Here is a 12,180-nt window from a genome sequence, read left to right on the forward strand (position 1 = left end):
TAGTTCGATGACGTGGTGCTGGAGCCCGCCCTACCAAGGTACAATGCGGTTGACTGACCACCATGTGGCCGGGACAAATCGGCACCTCGAGCCGAACACCAGCCCGCATTACCTCGTCGAACAAACAGAAATACAACAGCTCGGGGATATACACATGACCTGCGGAATGACTTGAAAAATGAGCAGGCCAGACAAGATCAATCTATGGATCACGGGGGTGTGCCCCGATGCGCGACGACGGCCATCCGACCGAAAGTGACAAACATAACCATGTCTGGGACGAAAACCGCAGACAAACTCCACCAGAGCTATGTCACGACTTGGCCCGATATAGAGGCGTTGCACACCCCCTTTGCTTCACTGATGAAGTAATGGGACACGATTTCCCAGAAGGGTTTAAACCCGTGAACATCAATCATATGATGGCACAACAGACCCCGCGGTATGGATTGAGGACTTTCTTCTCCAAATTCATATGGCCCACGGTGATGGTCTTCATGCCATCAAATACCTCCCGCTTAAACTCAAGGGACCAGCTAGGTACTAGTTGAACAGTCTACCCGAAAACTCCATTGGCAGCTGGGAGGACTTGGAGGACGCCTTCCTCGACAATTTCCAAGGCACATATTTCTGACCTCTGGATGCTGATGACTTAAGTCACATAATACAATAGCCCAGAGAGTCAGCCAGGAAATTCTGGACTAGGTCTTAACTAAAAAGAACTAGATCGTTGACTTTCCGGACGCCGAAGCCCTAGCAGCCTTTAAGCACAACATCCGTGACGAATGGCTGGCCAGACACCTCGGCCAGGAAAAACCAAAGTCAATGTCAGCCCTTACGGCACTCATGACCCGCTTCTGTGCGGGCGAAGATAGCTGGCTAGCCCGTAGCAACAACAATACAAGCGAACCTGGCACTTATGAAGCCAGAAACAGCAACGGCAAGCCCCGACGAAATAGACATAAGCGTCGAAACAACAGTGATAACACCGAAGACACGGTGGTCAATGCCGGATTCAGTGGCTCTAAGTCCGGTCAGTGGAAGAAGCCATTGAAGAGAAATAATCCGGGCCCGTCCAGCCTGGACTGCATACTAGATCGACCATGCCAAATCCATGGCACTCCTGATAAACCAGCCAATCATACCAACAAGGAATGTTGGGTCTTCAAACAGGCCAGCAAGTTAAATGCCGAGAATAAGGAGAAAGGGTCGCAAAGCAATGATGATGACGAGGAACCCCGACCACCGAACATAGGGGGACAGAAGAAATCCCCCCCCCCCCAAGTCTAAATGGTGAACATGATATAAGCCACCCATATCCCCAAGAGGGAGCGCAAGCGTGCACTCAGGGACGTCTACGCGATGGAGCCAGTTGCCCCAAAGTACAACCCATGGTCGTCTTGTTCGATCACCTTCGATCGCAGGGACCATCCTACCAGTATCCGTCATGGCGGTTCAGCCACACTGGTCCCCGACCCAATTATTGATGGATTCCACCTCACGCGAGTCCTCATGGATGGTGGCAGCAGTCTGAACCTGCTCTATCAGGATACAGTGTGCAAAATGGGTATCGATCCCTCAAGGATCAAGCCCACAAAAACCACCTTTAAAGCTGTCATACCAGGTGTCGAGGCCTGTTGTACGGGCTCAATCACACTGGAAGTGGTCTTCGGATCTCCGAATAATTTCCGAAGCGAAGAGTTGATCTTCGACATCGTCCCCTTCCATGGTGGCTATCATGCACTGCTCGGACGAACCGCATTCGCTCGATTCAACGTGGTGCTGCACTACGCCTACCTCAAGCTCAAGATGCCCAGACCACGCGGTGTTATAACAGTTAATGGAAACACGGAACGCTCCCTCCGTACCGAGGAGCACACCGCGGCCCTTGCAGCAAAAGTACAGAGCAGCCTTTTTAGGCATAACCGCAATTCAACATCCAAGCTCCCGGACACCGTCAAGCGAATCCAGACTACTCAGTAGCAGGACAGTCCAGCTCGTCCAGAGCTTGACTAGCAATTTGGCCTCCGTCCTAGTCCCAACAAGGCGGCGATGCTTGTGTCGCGCGTACATAATTACGCACTTAAAATACCATGGGCATGGACAGAGGCACAGCTAGACCGGGTCCATAATGCAGCTCAACCGCCCCTAGATCTGCATACCTTCACTTTTTTTTCATTTCAGGTTTTTCTCCTCTCTAGGCTTTTCTGATAACCTGATCATCGGACCTATCACGGGACGGATACACCAAGAAGGCAAGGAGCTTTGACGTATAAGGGAACCCCCAGGTGGTCTCTGCTAACAATCGTTATACCTGTTTTGAAAACCCGCATGTAGCTCGCCCTTGGTCGTGGCATGTCAAATAGCCTTATTTGCTTATCACATTGCTTGTACAATTACGCCTTGACGTATTAATCAAATTACAATGGAAAATAATTCGCAGCTCAGTATTTGCGGCTTCAGCTTATTACTTGTTTTTTTCCTTGTCTTTTTTATCAATTGCACCCGTACACTTTGGTACGCCTTAATTCGCTAGGGGCTTCATCATACCCCATAACACGGCAATAAAGTCCGAACACTTTTATAGTACAGTTCGGCACCCCGAACTTATAGCATTATATGCATCGGCTCTGAATCATGTCTTTGGTCAATAGTTGGGTTACCCGGCTCCTGTGCTTACTACCTTACGTTTCGCTATATCGGCTAGGGTAGTAAAGGGAGAACTACTGCAATCGTGTCCCGGTTCTTCCGGACGAGCACCTTAGTAGAGAAAGCCGAAAACTAACTGTAATGATGCGGCAAGAGCTGGTCGGTTGTTCGAGAGGTTTCAAATCCTTAGAGATTTTTCCCGCATTATGCGATGAGTCGGTTTTTATCCGATTAGGCGTGTATAGCGCCCCAAGTTCCGACTTCTGAACACGCCAAAATTTTCGTTATCAAACTCTTATGACTAAGTGAGCGTCATAAAGCCGTATAGTCTGATTGCCTTGTTCGTTGCGCTAAACATCTCCTTTAAGGACCAAAATTTGGAGTAAAGAGTGTTTAGATTTATCCAGAACACCCGCGTACTATCTACGTGGGGGCAGAAGCCGACGACTGGCCAACTCACAGATTTCATAAAATAGCCGCACAGGAGGTAAAAATTTAAATAAACAAGCATTATATTACATAACGATCTTGTTTCATATTACAGGACAGGATAACATGAATGTATTCGTGGGAATATGATATCCTTGGCACATTGCTCCACCACAAGGCGGGATCCCTCCAGGACACTGTCAAAGTACAGTTGGGGTCTGCGGTGCTCCATGCCCTCAGGCGGCCCCTCGGTCATCAGCTTCGTGGCATCCATCTTTGCCCAATGCATTTTAGCGTGGGCAAAGGCCATCCGCATGCCTTCGATACAAACTGACCGCTTAATGGCTTCAAGCCGAGGGCAGGCGCTGACAAGCCGCTTCACGAGTCCGAAGTAGCTGCTAGGCATGGCTGCGGCAGGCCATAGCCGGATTATTAAGTCCTTCATGGCTAGTTCGGCCGCCTTATGCAGCTCGACCAGCTGTTTCAGTTGATCTCTAAAGGGCACTGGATGTTCTGGTCCAAGGTATTGCGACCAGAACAGCTTCTCCGTTGAGCTCCCCTCTTCGGCCCGATAGAATTCCGCAGCGTCTGACACGCTGCGTGGCAGATCCACAAATGCCCCTGGAGAGCTCCAAATCCGGGTAAGTAAGAGGAACTTTTCCTTTACATATCTGCTTTGCATAATGAAAGCCTTACCCGCTGTAATCTTCTTGGCTGCCTAGATTTCCTGGAGGGCGGTCTAGGCTTCGGCTTGGGCATCTTGTGCGCTCTGGTAGACCTTGGCAAGTTCGGACTCTTGAGTCTTAAAATCGCGCTCCAAGGACTTGTACTTCCTGACGGTGTCCTGGAGCTCTTGCTGAACCTCATTGACCCAGGCCTCATGCTTTTCACGTGTGGCCCGCTCCTTGGCCGCCTTGTCCTCGGCCTCAGCCAGCGCCTTCTTGAGGGCAGCTACTTCGGTCGTGGCCCCTAATAAATTTCATGACACTTTAATCAGCACGAATCATTCGTCCTTCCTGAATATATATAAGGTTATTGCATACCTTGACTGTACTCCAACTGCTTCTTCACGCGACCGAGCTCCTCCTCGGCCCGCTCCAGATTCTGCTTCAGTCCGGAGACTTCCGCAGCATGAGTGGCCAGCAGCGACGCCTGCTTATTCACATAGACATATTAGATTAGACTCCTGCGAAAATTATTTGATCCTCTGTTCAGCTTTTCTTTCTAAACACCGGACAGAGCATCAGGGGCTACTGTCTATACTGTGACATTCTTTTTCTAATTACGTTGCTTACCTCAAAGCTTGTTAGAAGGCTAGTGCAGGCTTCGGTCAATCCGCTTTTCGCGGACGGGACCTTCCCAATCACCGTACCCATAAGGGTACGGTGTTTGTCGATAATGGAAGCACCTTTCAGCGCTTCCAGCAACCTGTCCGGTGCCTTTGGTTGGACAGAGGTCACCAGCAGGATAGGCGCACCCCTTCCCTCCGAAGGGGGTTGCTCGCCTGACTCCAGAGCCGTAGGGGTCTCCAGAATTATATTCGGATGAGGGCCGGATTGAATATGGCCCCCATCGTCAGTATCCATGGGGGTCTGCTCCCCCAACCGGCAGCCGAGGCTTCACCCTCTGGCGCCTCCCAGATGGCCGCCGGATTCTCTCCTGGGCCGGGGATCCTTCGGGACAATGCTTCGGTGCCATCCAGGCCCCGGGGAGAGGTGGCCGATGGAAGGGTTCCGCTCTCCATTGCTGTTGGGTCCAGCGAATCCTCTAAAGATGAGGACCGCTCGAGGTGGGACTGAACCGGACTATAAATGCATAATTTGAGCACATTAAAACAATAAAGTAAAGAATCCGGATGCAAATACGTATCCGGACACTTACGATTCGGCCAGGGGCTTCTCCCTAGGCTTCCACTCCCAGCTGTTGTCGGTGGCCGCTGTGGAGCTGTCCGGAAAGGAAGCTTTCCCTTTCTTGGACGCCTTGGCCTCCGGATGCATGGAGGCCATCCTTTTCTTTTTTTCCTGCAGGGGGAGTGGATTTCTTCTTCCTCCTCCTCTTCCTTCTCGTCTTCGATGGAGGAGTGTGCCTCGGCGTCTTCGGATGTCACGTCCGAAGTGCCCTTGCGGCAGAGACCACTTCTGGTCCCCTCGGCCTTCTTCTTCGGCACCTTGTAAGGCGCCGGAAACAGCATCTTCGTTAGGAGCGAAGTCTCTGGGCCTTCGGGCAGCGGAACCGGACAGTTAATCTGCTCCGCTATCTCTGTCCAGTCCTGAAATAATTGATACGGAGACTTAGATGCCTTCCTCGAATATGCAAGTAAAGGGTACACCTTGAAAACATGAGAGAACTTACCGGATTAGCAGGGTGAGTTTGGTCGTGCCCACGATCCTTGTCCGTGGCCGGCGGCACCTCATTGGCCTTAAAGAGCACCTTCCAGATTTCTTCGTGCATCGTGCTGAAGAGCTCTAATAGGGTCTGGTGTTGGGCCGGATCAAACTCCCACAGATAGCAAGTCCGGCTTTGGCACGGAAGAATCCGGCGGACGAGCAGAACCTGGATTACGTCGATGAGCTTGACTTTCTTGATTATCATGCTATGGACACGCGTTTGGAGCGCTATCAGCTTGTCCAAAGAGCCCCATGCCAGGCCTTTCTCTTGCCAGGAGGTGAGCCGCATCGGGCCTCCGGATCGGAACGCGGGGGCTACCACCCAATTGGTGTTGCGCGGCTCGGTGATGTAGAGCCACCCCGACTGCCACCCTTTGACAGTCTCCACAAAGGAGCCCTCGGGCCAGGTGACATTGGGCATCTTGCCCACCATGGCATCTCCGCACTCTGTTTGTTGGCCGCTCATCACCTTCGGCTTTACATTGAAGGTCTTCAGCCACAAGCCGAAGTGAGGTGGGATGCGGAGGAAGGCCTCACACACGACAATAAATGCTGAGATGTTGAGGATAGAGTTGGGGGCCAAATCATGGAAGTCCAGCCCATAGTAAAACATCAGTCCGCGGACGAACGGGTGGAGGGGGAATCCCAGTCCACGGATGAAGTGTGTAAGGAACACCACCCTCACTTGGGGCTCCGGGGTGGGGACGATTTGTCCCTTGGCCGAAAGTCGATGAGCGATGTCCTTGGCCAGGTACCCGGCCTCCCGGAGCTCCTTGATGTCCTTCTTCTTGACAGAGGAGGCCATCCACTTGCCTCCTGCTCCGGATCCGGACATGATTGGAGTGCTTTTCTAGGCGAAGAGAGCGAGAGCTTGGGCGCTGGAGCTCGAGAAAGGATGGGCAGGGGAAGGAGAAGGCGTGGGTGAATGAGGATGAGTCCTTGTCCCTTTATAAAGGCAGTAAAAGTTATGTGCCTCCCTGCTCGCCTTAAAATTCGCCTATTCCCCAAGCGCAATGCAGATGGCACGGTTGGGTTACCCATGCCCGTATTGATGAGAATCCCGTGATAAGGGGACGCGGTCTCTGCTTTGACAAGACGTGCGATGAAACCTTACCTCGAAATACGAAGCGGCAGGCTAAAAAACGGTTCGAATAATGACCGGGTAGTGGCGTGATGTCACGCTACAAAAAGTTACCAGCGGATTGGACTCGGAAAAATACTATACTCTCTACGATTGTGTGTGGAACTTGTTTTGCAGAGCCGGACACGATTCTTGTGTTCGAAATCTACTTTGAAGTATTCGAAGAAGGAACCCGCCTTGCAATGCCGAAGACAATCTGCGCACCGGACTCATCGTCATTGAAGCCTGGTAAAGGGGCTGCTGGGGGAGTCCTGGACTAAGGGGTCCTCGGACAGCCGGACTATATACTTTGGCTGGACTGTTGGGCTATGAAGATACAAGATAGAAGATTTTTTCCCGTGTCCGGATGGGACTCTCCTTTGCATGGAAGGCAAGCTTGGCGATTCGAATATGTAGATTCTTTTCTCTGTAATCGACTTTGTGTAACCCTAGCCCCCTCCGGTGTCTATATAAACCGGAGGGTTTAGTCCGTAGGACAACGATCATAACCTCATACGCTAGTCTTCTAGGGTTTAGCCATTACGATCTCATGGTAGATCAACTCTTATAATACTCATATTCATCAAGATCAATCAAGCAGGAAGTAGGGTATTACCTCCATAGAGAGGGCTCGAACCTGGGTAAACATTGTGTCCCCCGCCTCCTGTTACCATTAGGCTTATACGCACAGTTCGGGACCCCCTACCCGAGATCCGCCGGTTTTGACACCGACACTTGGAGCGTATTTTCATTTTACTTGTTGTTTGAATAAAATTATTGGATCTGAAATTTTGAATGAGAGAGAGAGTCCTCCCATGGCTAGTTAATGCTACTCATTGATCTTCACTTATAATCTTTCCGGAGTAGTTTTGTCATTTACTCACGTGCTTCACTTATATCCTATGAGTAAATGGTTGAATGAATTGAATATCATAAATTGAAATTATGTATGCTTCATATGCTTATCCCATGGGGAGTAATGAATTCACATATAAGAGGTATAGGTGGTAAAATTTATTGAAAGTTAGCAAACACAACATTGGTCACTTGAACAATTCATGAAAGAATATTGAAGGAAGAGAGATTTCACATATAAATATACTATCTTGGACATCTTCTATGATTGTGAGCCCCATAAATTATTTCCAAACTTGAGAAAATTAGTTGAAGTTGGATAAGGAAGACAACGTAATGAGTTATGTTTGGGTATATTTGCATAGAAGTTATATTGTTATGGATCCTCTAACATGTGATGCTTGCTTAGGATCTTTTGCTAGCCAAAAATTTGTACTAAGTAGAGATACTACTTGTGCATCCAAAACCCTTAAGCCCCGTTTCATGCCATGAGTGTCCACCATATCTACCTATGGATTGAATAAGATCCTTCAAGTAAGTTGTCATCGGTGCAAAAAAGCAATAAAAATTGCTCCTAAATATGTATGATCTTTTATTGTAAGGGAAAATAAGCGTTGTATGAACTTGTGATGGTAAAGAAATAAAAGCGACGGACTGCATAATAAAGGTTGCTATCACAAAAGGCGATACAACGTGACATTCCTTTGCATTAAGGGTTTGCACATCCAAAATTAAAAAGCGCATGACAACCTCTGCTTCCCTCTGTGAAGGGCCTATCTTTTACTTTCATGTATTTACTTCTATGCAAGAGTCAATAGTATTCCTTATTATTTCAACCTCAATTATTCTTTAGTTGGCAAGCATCACGTGGTGGGGGAAGATCCAAGCATATATGGCCATTCAAATATATTTTATCATGAATTATTATTGTTGACAATTATCTACATGATAAATAAGTTGGGAGGTGAAACACTAAGCCCCTATCTTTCTCTGTGTTCGACGGATACTAGTTGTTCTGAAAATATGATTTGAGTGTTAGCAATCATGGAAGACTATATGATAGTTGAGTATGTGGAATTTGCTAAATCAAAGCTCTTGCATAGACCCTTCCTGAAATAAGATGAATTGCAATTGTTTGGTGACTGAAAGCCTAGTTTGTTAGTTCTCAAGAAACTTTATGGTCTATACTTTAACGTGTGAATAGCTTGCTACTTTATCATGAGAAGTTTTATGAGATGAGCTACTGTTTATGATAAAAAATAATGCTAAAAAAGTGTTTGGAACTATCATTGATCAAATTTAGGCACTATGCTAGCATTCACACTTCATAAATTATTTCTTTATCATTTACCTACTCGAGGACGAGCAGGAATTAAGTTTGGGGATGCTGATACGTCTCCGACGTATCTATAATTTATGAAGTATTCATGCCATGTTTACAGCACTTTTATATGGTTTTGGTATGATTTGATTAGAACTAACCCAGACTGATGCTGTTTTCAGCAGAACTACCGCGGTGTCGTTTTTTGTGCAGAAATAGAAGTTCTCGGAATGGGCTAAAAATTTACGGTGATTTTTTATGGACAAAAGAGAACCCCAAAGCACAAGAGTTGGACCAGAAGAGTCCCGAGGCGACTACAAGGTAGGGGGCGCACCCTACCCCCCGGGAGGGTGCTCCTACCTTGTCGTTGTCTTGGGGACCCCCTTGACGTGAGACTGACGCCAAAAATTCCTATAGATACCAAAACCTCCAGAAATAAACCTAGATTGGGAGTTCCACCGCCGCAAGCTTCTGTAGCCACAAAAAATCAATCTAGGCCCTCTCCAGCACCCTGCCGGAGAGGCCCATCATCACCAGAGGCCATGGAGGAGGATCCCGGAGGGGGCCATCATCACCATGGAGGGCAAGAACCAGAGGGGGAACCTCTCCCCATCTAGGGGGAGGCCATGGAGGAGGAAGCACAAGGGGGAGACTCTCTCCCCCTCTCTCTCGGTGGCACCGGAGTGTCGCCGGGGGAACCATCGTCGCGGTGATCGTCTTCATCAACATCACCATCTTCATCACCATCCTCATCTCTTTTATGCGGTCCACTCTCCCGCACCCTGCTTTCACCCCCTACTTGAACATGGTCCTTTATGCCACATATTATGATCTAATGATGTGTTGCCATCCTATGATGTTTTGAGTAGATTTCTTTTGTCTTTTGGGTTGATTGATGATCTAGATTGGTTCGAGTTGTGTGTTTTATTTTGGTGCCGTCCTATGGTCCCTTCCGTGCCACGCACACGTGAAGGATTCCCGCTGTAGGGTGTTGCAATACGTTCATGATTCTCTTATAGTGGGTTGCTTGAGTGACAGAAGCATAAACCGGAATAAGGGGGTTGTTTGCTTCCATCTTGATACTTTAATGCTATGCTTGGGTTTTACCTTAATGATCTTTAGTAGTTGCGGATGCTTGCTAGAGTTCCAATCATAAGTGCATATAATTCAAGAAGAGAAAGTATGTTAGCTTATGCCTCTCCCTCATATAAAATTGCAATAACGACCACCGATCTTGTTAACAATTGCCTAGGATGATTCCGCACACCGATCCATCATTATTCTACACTCGCTATTTACAATATATTTTAACTTTATGTTAACAACACCTATTTTTATATTTTAGTTCTCCGATATCATGCAAAGTTATCCTATTCATACCCACAACGTAGTTTTATTTCTTGTTTCTAGATGGAAGCAAACGTTCGGTGTACGTAGAGCCGTATCAGTGGCAGATAGGATTTGAGAGAATATTGATCTTACCTTTAGCTTCTTGTGGGTTCGACACTCCATACTTATCACATCCATCTTTAGAAATTGCTACGATGATTCCTTGCACTTGAGGATTATCAAAAAACGAGGGAAGGGACAAGCTTTTCTCAACGGCAACATTGCCGCCGTCGAGAGGACCATAACCCTAACTCGAGGGAAGATGCAGAACGCGTCACAATTAGTTTAGATCATGTAATCGGATCTATTCAATATGGGAATGGGTCGGGTCGGCTTGCCGGGTCATTGGCCCACCCCAAAAAATCAAGGCCAATGGGCCGTGTGGGTCGGCCTTGGACCATAGTTGGGTCAGTGGAGCCGACATCGACTGACCCAGTGGGTCAGCAGGGTCGACCGACCTCCGAGGCCACGACTCGTAGTACGGCTGGTTCTACCCTTGTCACCGCCCCGTCCATCCATGTCATCGATGGCGTGCCTATCGCTTGTCGTCTCGCCGTTCGGCTTGCCCCGATCGTCGTTCCACCCATTGTGCAACTCGCCATCCTATTCCTCTGTCGCTCGTCCTGCTATAAGATTGTGCTTCTTGTCGGCTTCCTCACCTTCCCGACGATGCTGCCAAGCACATGTGAGACTAGCCTGAGCCTCCTGCTTCCACATGCCCTGCTTGTTTGTTAGCGCTCGTCCTCCTCTGCTTCTTATTTGCTATTAGGTGCTTGTAATTAGGCAATGAACGTCCTAATTTGTTCGATCATTTAACAGCCCGATCTTTGCTATTAGGTGCTCGTATAGTTTGCTTCTTAATGTTGCTACTATGGAGGATTTTTCTGCATGCGATCTTGTGTAGATGTTTTTTATCCAGCCTAGTAATTGTTTGCTAGTTACCTAGATAACAATTAGAATTCGGGCCGGCCCGAGATACCCATCGGGCTAGCAAGGCCATGGGCTTAGAAATGGGTCGACTCTGGCCTCCTCAAAATTTGGCCTTGAGGCCATGAGGGCCAGGGCTGCGTCGGCCCATTCCCATCTTGAAGATTGAGGAGTAGAGAAGACTCCTCAAAAAGAAAAAGGAATAGAGAAGAGATCCTTGATTTTTTTAAGGTTAGAAATTACTAGTAAAATACAGTTCGCCAACCCTAAGGGCATATACAATGTTTGATAAGATAGTCTTATTTTAAGTCTTGTATGTAATTAAGAGATGATAAAAAAACATGTCTACAATGGGTCATCTCTTAGTCTTATCTTCAATAACTAACTATTCCTAAAAATATAATGAGACATATTATGTTAAGAGATCATCTTTTATCTTCTCTTAAAAAAGAGAAGACAAGCCTTTTCTTATGAATTCTCTTTCATTCACCTCATCATTTATCCTACATGACATTGTTAAGATAGAACCATTGTACAAGCATCTCCAACGGGCGCGCTAGAAGACGCGCCCGCGCGGTAAAAGTGCTTTTTAGCGCGCGTTGACCGGTTTCGTGCGCTCCAGCGGTGGCGGGAAACAAGCGCGCGCGGGAAACGATTGCGCGCGCGGGGAAAACGATTGCGCGCGCGGGAAAAGGCGGCAGCTCGCGCGCAAGATTTGGCGCGCCGCTTCGCGCGCGCCTATATAACTGCAGCGCCATCTGCCGCTCTCTCTCTCTCTCGCTCTCTCCACTGCTTTCCCTCCTCGCCGCCGAGCCGCCACCACCGCGCCACCATGCCGCCTCGCCGCCGGGGAGGTTCAGGCTACCGCGGCGTCTGCGTGCGCCCGTCCGGCACCTACTCCGCCTCAATTCAGTCGGGCGGCGGCGTGCGCCTCGGCCTCGGAACCTTCGACACCGCCCAGGATGGCGCGCGCGCATACGACGCTGCGGCGTGGCGACTCCGCCAGTTTTATTTTGTATCGTAGAAGCAGGCTATGTGGACGTAGTAAAACTATATATCGTTGGAGAAGCCAGATTTATTTTGTATCGTAGAAGTAGGCTATG

The sequence above is a fragment of the Triticum aestivum genome, chromosome 7B (assembly GCF_018294505.1).
Source record: "Triticum aestivum cultivar Chinese Spring chromosome 7B, IWGSC CS RefSeq v2.1, whole genome shotgun sequence".
Lineage (NCBI taxonomy): Eukaryota > Viridiplantae > Streptophyta > Magnoliopsida > Poales > Poaceae > Triticum > Triticum aestivum.